This window comes from Megascapheus bottae, chromosome 4 (genome assembly GCF_031878675.1).
Source record: "Megascapheus bottae isolate mThoBot1 chromosome 4, mThoBot2.hap1, whole genome shotgun sequence".
Lineage (NCBI taxonomy): Eukaryota > Metazoa > Chordata > Mammalia > Rodentia > Geomyidae > Megascapheus > Megascapheus bottae.
This window is the reverse complement of record NC_143512.1, coordinates 16,082,533-16,091,647: the sequence shown is the minus strand read 5'-3', so window position 1 is coordinate 16,091,647 and position 9,115 is coordinate 16,082,533.

Here is a 9,115-nt window from a genome sequence, read left to right as displayed (position 1 = left end):
TTACTCTAAAGGAAAATAACCTATATTAAACCTACAAGTGTAGTGCAAGATATGTGAAAGTATTTAATTATCTAGTTTTAAAATAGAATCAAATATTATTCAAAGGCCATTAGAGTGATTGCTAAGATCTCTGGACATAAATAGAAGTTTTATAAATTGAATTTAAAGCTTAAGGAAGAATAAGTTTATTAAAAGATAATGAATTTTGAAAAGTATGTATCAATATTTTCTTGTCTCAATTATGTTTTTGGCATAGAAAAGCTATCTTTAGCTGAAGCAGAAACTTTCTAGCAATAGAACCCCTGTAGCTCATGCCTGTAATTAAAAGAAATATACACAGTGTTATAAATAATTGTACAAAGGAATTGTAATTTAGCAAAGCAGTTTATGAATACCATATATCTTGATTAATGTTACCCTTTTCACAGTTCCCACCCATCCCTCCGTTACTACCCTTTCCCTCACTCTTCTTAGTTTTATAGGATATAATTTGAGTTCTTGTCTGCATCCCCCTCTTTTTTCTTTTACTCCTCCCACCTTGAGTCCACCTTACCGCTCTTGAGTACCTACTTCCTGGTGTTTTATTCTGCTGAACTTTTTGGCTTTCTAAAGAATTCCACTCTAGGAAATCTTATGTCTGTAATTTTTAGCTCTCTAAAATGCTGAAATCTGAGATCATAGTTGGAAACTAGCACAGGCAGAAAGCTGGACGTGGGCCAGAGGCTAGTGTAGTAGGGTGCTAGTCCTCTGTGGAAACACTAAGCTTTGAGTCAGTGAAAGAGAGCACGGGCATCGTGGAAACCACAGAGGGCCTTGGGACCAGAAGTGGCAGGACTAGCAAGACTTCATTGCTGTCTGTGGACAACTACAATGTCTTTGACTTTGACTTGAGTTTATCACAACTACCAGACCATTTTCCCCTGTAATTCAGCAATGCAGCCCTCCCTCCCACCTGCTCGCAATATGCTGTCACTATTGTGCTCTTCTGCCATTACATAGTTGCCCTATCCACCCCAAGTCTAGCTTGATTGTAGAGTTACATTTACGAATATGAAACAAAAACTAAACAACAACAGAAAGAGCAGTTGCTAGGTGATGGTTCACTGATGCTGAGATCATTCTTTGCTTATTTTTGTAGATAATGATAGTTTTCTAGACAATACTTAGTGATAGAAGACATTGTTGACCTCCCCACCAAAGCCTCTAGTGGGTTATGATATCAACCAAATTGTGCCACAGGTCTACCAGAAGTTTATTAAACAAGCATCAGTTAAGGAGAAGATCTAAAACACAATCTGAAATCCAAGCTCTCTTTCAATGTCCTCTGCCCATACTTTCACAATAAAATCACCAGAGACAGGTGTGATCATATTTTAGTGGCAGAAATCTGTAATTCTTACAAAACAGCTTGCTTCTAAAACTAACAGAAATCTCCAAAGGACACCAGCTGAGAGTTGTAAGAGTTTAACAGAACTTAAGAAAAATCAGAAGAGACAACAGCCTGTAACACAGGCAAGTCTGGGTTCAAATATTGATTTAAAAATGCTACACAACCTCTTTGGCCTTCCTTCCATATCTTTATCTGAAAGACAGAAATGATTAAAGAAATACCTATTGAGAAGTTGGTGGGGGAATTGAAGAAAATGGTATATACTGGGTCAGATAATTAGGACTTTTTAAACATGAAGCATTGGTTTTGTTCTGTGTTGTTCCAGAAAGCAAGAGAGACTCTATGGACGAGAATCAGAAATATAAAACTGTGATACATATCCACAGTTAGCATTAAAAACTTCTCCAATGTCTTTGGACAATTTCAGAGTAGGTTTGTACTGAGCACAAAGAAGTGGAAAGGGATCTCTTCACTCTTCTACCAGGTACATTTTCTGGAATGTGAATTTATTTTCCTTCCTTCTAGGTGTATTGGAGATTCTATTTTCCATATGTCCTCACAGATGGAGTCTAGTCTTATAGTTTTACAGACTGAGAATCTTGGTCATGGAAATCATTTTTCTTCACTGCTAACTCTGTGTCCCTTTTCTGAAAAACAGTCCAAAGTACATCAGCTACATATTTATCCCTGTTAGAATAACTTCCTGCTTTTACTCACCAATAGAAATGCAGAGAAATTTGTTGGCATTTGCATTCCCCAATTTCTAGCCCAGTTATACACATCTTCAAACAACCCTAGCCCTGTATTTGTTTTAAAGGAGTGATCTGCACTGAAAAACAATGAGACTTTGTTTCTGAAATGTAAATTGTCCCTCTTCAGCTTTCTATAGTTTGAATTTCGGTGCCATTTGATACTCACACAATTTTAAAACATCTCCCTCTTCTTTTTTTTCCAAACATGGAGGGTCTTTTCAGCTGTGTACTTACTGGGTTGCTCATATAATGTTGCTATCCATTCAGAAATCATTTACTTTCCCACAGAACCAAATCACACCAGAATCCCATCTCTGACTTTGACCTAGTAGACTGCTCATCCTTCCAACTTCCTGGTTATATTTCACCTAAGAATTTCCCTACAACCAAGCCTATGTATCTGTCAGTTTGACTGTAACTTTTAACAAATTGCAGTCAATTTTTAACTAGCTCACAACTACCTCCTGTGTCCATTGTGTAACACATGAGGCATTGGCAGAATGTCTTGGTTTTGATGAATATACAAATACACATATAAGATGACTTGTAAGTATTTGAAGGTGTTCAATTTCATTAACATATAAATCCAAATATGGGACATGATTTTCGTCTGCAACACTGGTAGAGATTCAAAACCAAATGTGTAGTTCATGCCTGACAAAGAAATCCGGGGATATTTGGTAGACAAACATTTTCCACTTCTATTTTTCTTTTCTTTTCTTTCTTTCTTTCTGTCTTTCTTTCTTTCTTCTTTCTTTCTTTCCTTCCTTCCTTCCTTCTGTTTTTTTTTGTTTTGTTTTGTTTTGTCTTGTCTTTGGTCTGAGACAAGACTAGAACTCAGTATCTGCCACTTCCACTCATTACCAGCTGAAACACACCTCTATTTTAAATTAACCTTTCTGCTTTAAGACGCTTTCTTCCTGCCTCTTAAATAATTCAAGGCCACCTAGCAAGACTTTATTTCACAAAACCAAATACATACACATACATGCATATGTATACATATGTATATATATATATATATATACATCTGTGTGTATAAATTCACGTACATTTGTAAAAAAAAATGCACAGATTTCACTTCCCCTTTATCCAGTTTTCCCAGTGCCATCTTCTGGCAGAATCATAGTACAATCCCACAGTTAGGATATCAATATTAATACAAGGAAGACACAAAACTTCTGCCTCACTGCCAGCATCTCTCAAGATGCATTTTCCTTCTGGCCTGCCTGTGTCCTCATCTCCACGCTCCCAAACTACCAAGTTGGTACTTATTTGTACAATTTTCTTGCCATTGATTATTTTCACTCAGCATAATTCTCTGCAGATTCACTAGGTTGCTCTACAGATGGTGAGCTCATTTCCTTTCGTTGGTGGGTAGGTTCCGTGGCATGAGTTTGTTTAGCCAGTGCACTGAAAGGTATATGGATTGCCTTTTGTTCTGGACTCCTATGCATCTAGATGCTGGAGACATTCCATGCTTAGGCTTTTACATGAACCTGAAGTTTTCATTTTTCCTGGGAAGGGAAACACAGGACGGATGATGCAGATACCCAGCTGATAAACATACCCTAGAAATGTGGGATCCAGAGGAAAAAGTGCTTCTGCAAGAGGGCTGCTCTGCAACAAATGGCCTATGTCAGCCTACTGAAAGTCAAGCTCAGGGAAGATCATAAGGGTCTCTGTCACACATGTGCAATAATGCTGTTCGGTGCTCCTCAGCTTCTAGCTCGACAGCCTGAAATTCTATCATTAACACTTATTTTGGGGTTTCAGGATTTGTGTTATATTAAAACTACAAATACCCTCATAAAATCCAACACAATTCGGCGGCCTTTCAGTTCTTAAGTACAAAGGGATGTACAAACTTTTCAAGAGGAAAAGATGATGTTTCATTGTATGCATAAGTTTGATTGCAGCGTGGAATGCCCATGCATTTGCTTAAATATCTCCTCATGATTTTGGAAGAGATGAGCCAGTGAACTGATGGACCGGGTGAAGCTTATGGACCTTCCCAACGAATGTGTTGCTATCCCATCCACCAAACTTCTAAGGAGAACAAGAAGCAGAAGACACCTGCTTTACCTTCCCTCTGTCTGTCTGCTTGAAGTGAAAAATTAATCTTCTGTCCTAGGAACTCTTGGTTCTCAGGATTTCAGATCAGACCTGGAATCTGATTGGTTGTGAGGCTTTGAACTGTCCTCTGGATTTCCCAGGTGCCACGTTGAATGATAGAAGATAGAATTTCTCAGTCTCTGCAATTATGTAAGCCAGCACCTGACAATAAATCTCTTTAGATCAGATATGCCCTTTCTCTGGAGACTAATTTCCATTATTTCCAATGTTTCTCACTGACTAATACAGGAAGAAAGAGAGATTGTGTTACAGGGGGAAAACTGGAAGTAGCAGAGGTAAATGTCCTGAAGTGGGACCATGGAGAGGTAAAGATTGGCTTGGCAGAGGTTGATGGGTGGATGAATGGATGGATGGCTTTTTGTCAGGGCTAGGATTGAATGTAGACCTTTACATGCTGGAAAAACACTTTAATACTGAGCTACCTCTCCAGACCCTGCTCTGCTCTTAGAAAAGACACTTCACTCTAAGCGATGACTTATCTTTGAGCTGAGATAATGAAGCTGGCATCACAAGTGTTACAGAGAGGCCCTTTGCAAAATGATACATGTCTCAAGTGTCCTATATGTGCAATGGCTATTTTTCACACTCTTCCTGGGGGCTGCTACCGCACTTAAAAAATGTCCCTTTGAGCTAATCCTCCTCCTCACAGAAATGACATCAAATACTCCCTTATTATCACATCTGCCTTCTGAGGCAGATCCCAATTGTTAACAACAAATTAGAATTCCAGCTCTCTCCTAGAAAGCAATGCCCTCAACTCTGTTTTGCAGAATCTAGCAGGGGTTTTGTTTTGTTCTGTCTTACCAGTTTTGGGGCTTGAACTCATGGCCTGGGTGCTGTCCAGGAGCTTTTTCCATTTTTTTTTGTTTGCTTATTTTGTTTGGAGATAAATTAGAGATAAGAGTCTTACAGTTTCATGTCCAAGCTGGCTTTGGACCGCAATCCTCAATCTCAGACTCCAGAGTAGCTAGGATTACATACGTGAGCCACAGCCCTTGACTTAGCCAGGGTATTTTAAGGACTAAGTCATCAAGACAGCCCAGAGGAGGCCTGGCAAGGTTATTGCTTGTTTCTCTTGCAGCTTTTCTTCTGTAACAGAAGCTATATCCCCCTTCTCAGGGTGCACAGGAGCCTCATTATAGTGAAGAGTATGGGGGAGACTTGACTTTGCTCAGGAATTGGGCTGCCCAAGCCAGCGGGTGGAAAAGAGCACACGGGGCTATGTAGAGTTAGCATGTTCATTTCTCCCTTCCACTTGGCTACGTCAAGACCCTCACAGGGCACCGTAGTGTGTTCCTCTGCCATTGGTGCCTGACAGACCTCAGGCATCATTAGAAAAATGATGATGGATTGGTCACGGTCAAGGGTTCCTGTAATAAGGGGAAAAGGGTTGTTCAAATTCCCAGAAATTAAGTCTCAGTAAAACTGGCCAAGAGTACTGACACTGTTTGGCCTGGACACTTGAGACGTATCATTTTGCAAAGGGCCTCTCTGTAACACTTGTGATGCCAGCTTCATTATCTCAGCTCAAAGATAAGTCATCGCTCAGAGTGAAGTGTCTTTTCTAAGAGCAGAGCAGGGTCTGGAGAGGTAGCTCAGTATTAAAGTGTTTTTCCAGCATGTAAAGGTCTACATTCAATCCTAGCCCTGACAAAAAGCCATCCATCCATTCATCCACCCATCAACCTCTGCCAAGCCAATCTTTACCTCTCCATGGTCCCACTTTAAGACATTTACCTCCGCTACTTCCAGTTTTCCCCCTGTAACACAATCTCTCTTTCTTCCTGTATTAGTCAGTGAGAAACATTGGAAATAATGGAAATTAGTCTCCAGAGAAAGCGAGGGGAACAGGTGGGACAGGTGGCACTTTGAGGAAAAAGGCAGCCTTCTCCTGCAGCCTCAGAGAGCTCAGTGTTGGTGGAGATTAACAGGAGCCTTGAGCTCAGAAAGTCCCTAACGAATAATTAAAGCTGCTCAACTTGAAGGAATCAGCAAATTAGTGCATACTTAACATTCTCTTTCTATGAGGCTCACACATCGCCTAGACATAGCACACAGATATCTTGGTGCAACAGATCAGCTGCACATGAATGGCACTATGTGTTGTATGTGGGAATTGATTGATTTCCTACACCCTCTACTTACTTGGAGGTGGGCCTAGTGAAACATGTCATAGTGTGAACCCTGCAGACACATGAGCTTCTTGCATCACCATGATCTATTCCAGAGGGGTGCTGTTGGTTTGTTTGTTTTTGCCAAAATAGCATTTTTTTTTGTTCAACACTTTGATTAGAGTTTGCTTCAGATTTCTTGTTTTCAAGTCAGGGGATGGTGGCATGCACCGTAATTCTTACTACTTGGGAGGAAGAGGTAGGTAAAGTTCAGTCCAAGGCCAGCCCAAAGCAAAAAAATGAAAAGGCTACTGAATGTAGCTATTGCGTACTGCTGACTGGCTTTGAAGGATATGGAAGAGCAAGTGTAAAAATTAGACACATCAAGGATAATGAAATGGTTATAGGCTACTAACTAGTCTGACAGCACATATTTCGGTTGCAGTTATGAAATTGATACTAAACACATTATAGGATAAAACATGTGAATTCACTGTAATTGAATAAATATTTTATGCCATGAATTGATACAATAGCTCCCGACAACCTTGTTAACTAATGCACTTCAAATCTGAAATAATCCACCTAAACTTATTTTATCCTCTGTGCCTTATAAACATTAAGATTTGTCAAAAATGTTCTAGCTATAGTTAAAATAATCAGCCAGCTAGACAGAACACACAACCTGTAGCTCAGCCAATATAGCTTGGAGATTGCTGCAACATAGCATGCTCAAACTCAGGATATAACCTAAGTTGTATAATATAAATAAAATAGCCATTACTCCCTTAGTAATTTTCAAAGATAATTTTCTTCCTTGTCAACATGTATCCTAGACATGGTTCTTGAGGGCAGTCATGTTTTCTATTTCATATCTATTCTTCATGTTTTGCTTAAAGTGAGGTGACAAAGGTTTCTTTGTGATTGGCATCTCCTATCCATTTTTTTCATTGTTTCACTCTCTCAGGGTTCTCTCTCAAGAACAAGACATTTCTTTGGTAAGAATTAGATGGAAAAGCAAAAAGTGTCCAATCAAACTTTCCATCACCATCATTTTGCTCTGCCATATTTATGAAGTCTGTGTAAATTCACACATTTGTAGTTTGCTAATAATCACCTTTCATATATATATATATATATGTATATGTATATATATGGAAGCCCAAAGTGCATGAATAACAATCCATCATTAGGGGAAATCTGTTTGCTATTTTGGTGTCATGTTAAGGGCAATATGCCATAATGTTTTTTAAAAATATTTTTAAATAATGTGGAGGAAAGGACAATTACAAACCTAGACTCATACTCAGAAAATCAAATTTGGGGAAGAATGTAGCTTAGAGGGCCAAAAATTAATTTCCATAGAATTATCCATCCATCACATATCTTTATAACCAGTTTGAAAACCATATATAACCTAGCTTGATCCAATCCCAGATTTTTTCAATTATAAGATCTCAGTCCCTGGAGGAGGATGACTGAAGAACTCCAAAGAGGGCTGGAGAGGTGCAGGTGGAATCAACAGTAGATTGCAGAAATTCTGTTTCCCATCTGATGTTCCTGGTCTTGGCAATGCCACAGCTATCAAAGCGTATGAGTGAAGAAAGTCCTTAACCTGTGGCTAGAGTAGCATTGCGAATGGGTGTGTTTACAAGGGCAGGCAGGTGATGTGAATGGTTAAGGCTAGCGACGTAAGGGAATGGAGCACTGTAAAATGGAGTGCAAGGTCAGTCACCTAAGCAAGTTTCACAAGGCTGAGGAAGTCATCTTCAGTGAATCCCAGTCTATAGATTTTCTCAGAAACTTTAAACATCCTTTTTCTGACTTCCTTGTTTTTCCAGCTTTTAATATTCTATAAATATTTCTTGTGGGACTAATGGCACTTTGATTAATAAAAGGAAATGGTGCAAGGCCAAATTAGAGTTTCTAAATGTTCTCTTCATATACTTTCCATCTCTAGAGCTCCAAGGAATAAAAAACTTTTCCCACTGAAAGTAGCTGTGATTCCATCTCCAACTGTTCATACACCCAATCCTTGGCCTGCAATTACACTAAGCTCCTTAACTTCAGATGGTGTGTTCATCTTAAAATATATCCAAAAAATTGTTGCTTTCCCCTTCATTTAAGAGAGAGGGAGAGAGAGAGAGAGAGAGAGAGAGAGAGAGAGAGAGAGAGAGAGAGAGAGAGAGAGAGAGAGAGAGAGAGGAGGAGAGAGAGAGAGAGAGAGAGAGAGAGAGAGAGAGAGAGAGAGAGAGAGCGCGAGCACACGCGCTTTGGTTAGAATCAGAAGAAGCAGGAGGGGTCATGTTTCATCTAAAAATAGAAGCCGCTATTCTAGTCTCCCAATTCTTTTAATTCTTTTACCTAGACTTCTGGTTTTTAAGTATTTGTGGTAAAATGAACACTTCTGAGCCCAACCAAACTATTTAGTAACTTGTGCAGAAGTCAAGTTTAAGTTTCAGCCTCCTAATGAGTGAGGAAGCCAGTGAGCATTTCTCAAAATGGGGAGCACATCTCTTCCAAATCTCAAGGTTTTCAGGGTGACACCAGATCTCTACAACTTCTGATGATAGCATCTTACCATCTTCTGGGTAGCTGTAGGTCACTATAGGTCAGTATGTGATGATTTAAATTTGTATCTGGGAATTTTATCTTCTTACAAGTTTAAGCTTTTTGTTTATGTGAGAGGACAAATATTTCATGATGGAAGTGAGGTCAGCTGTATT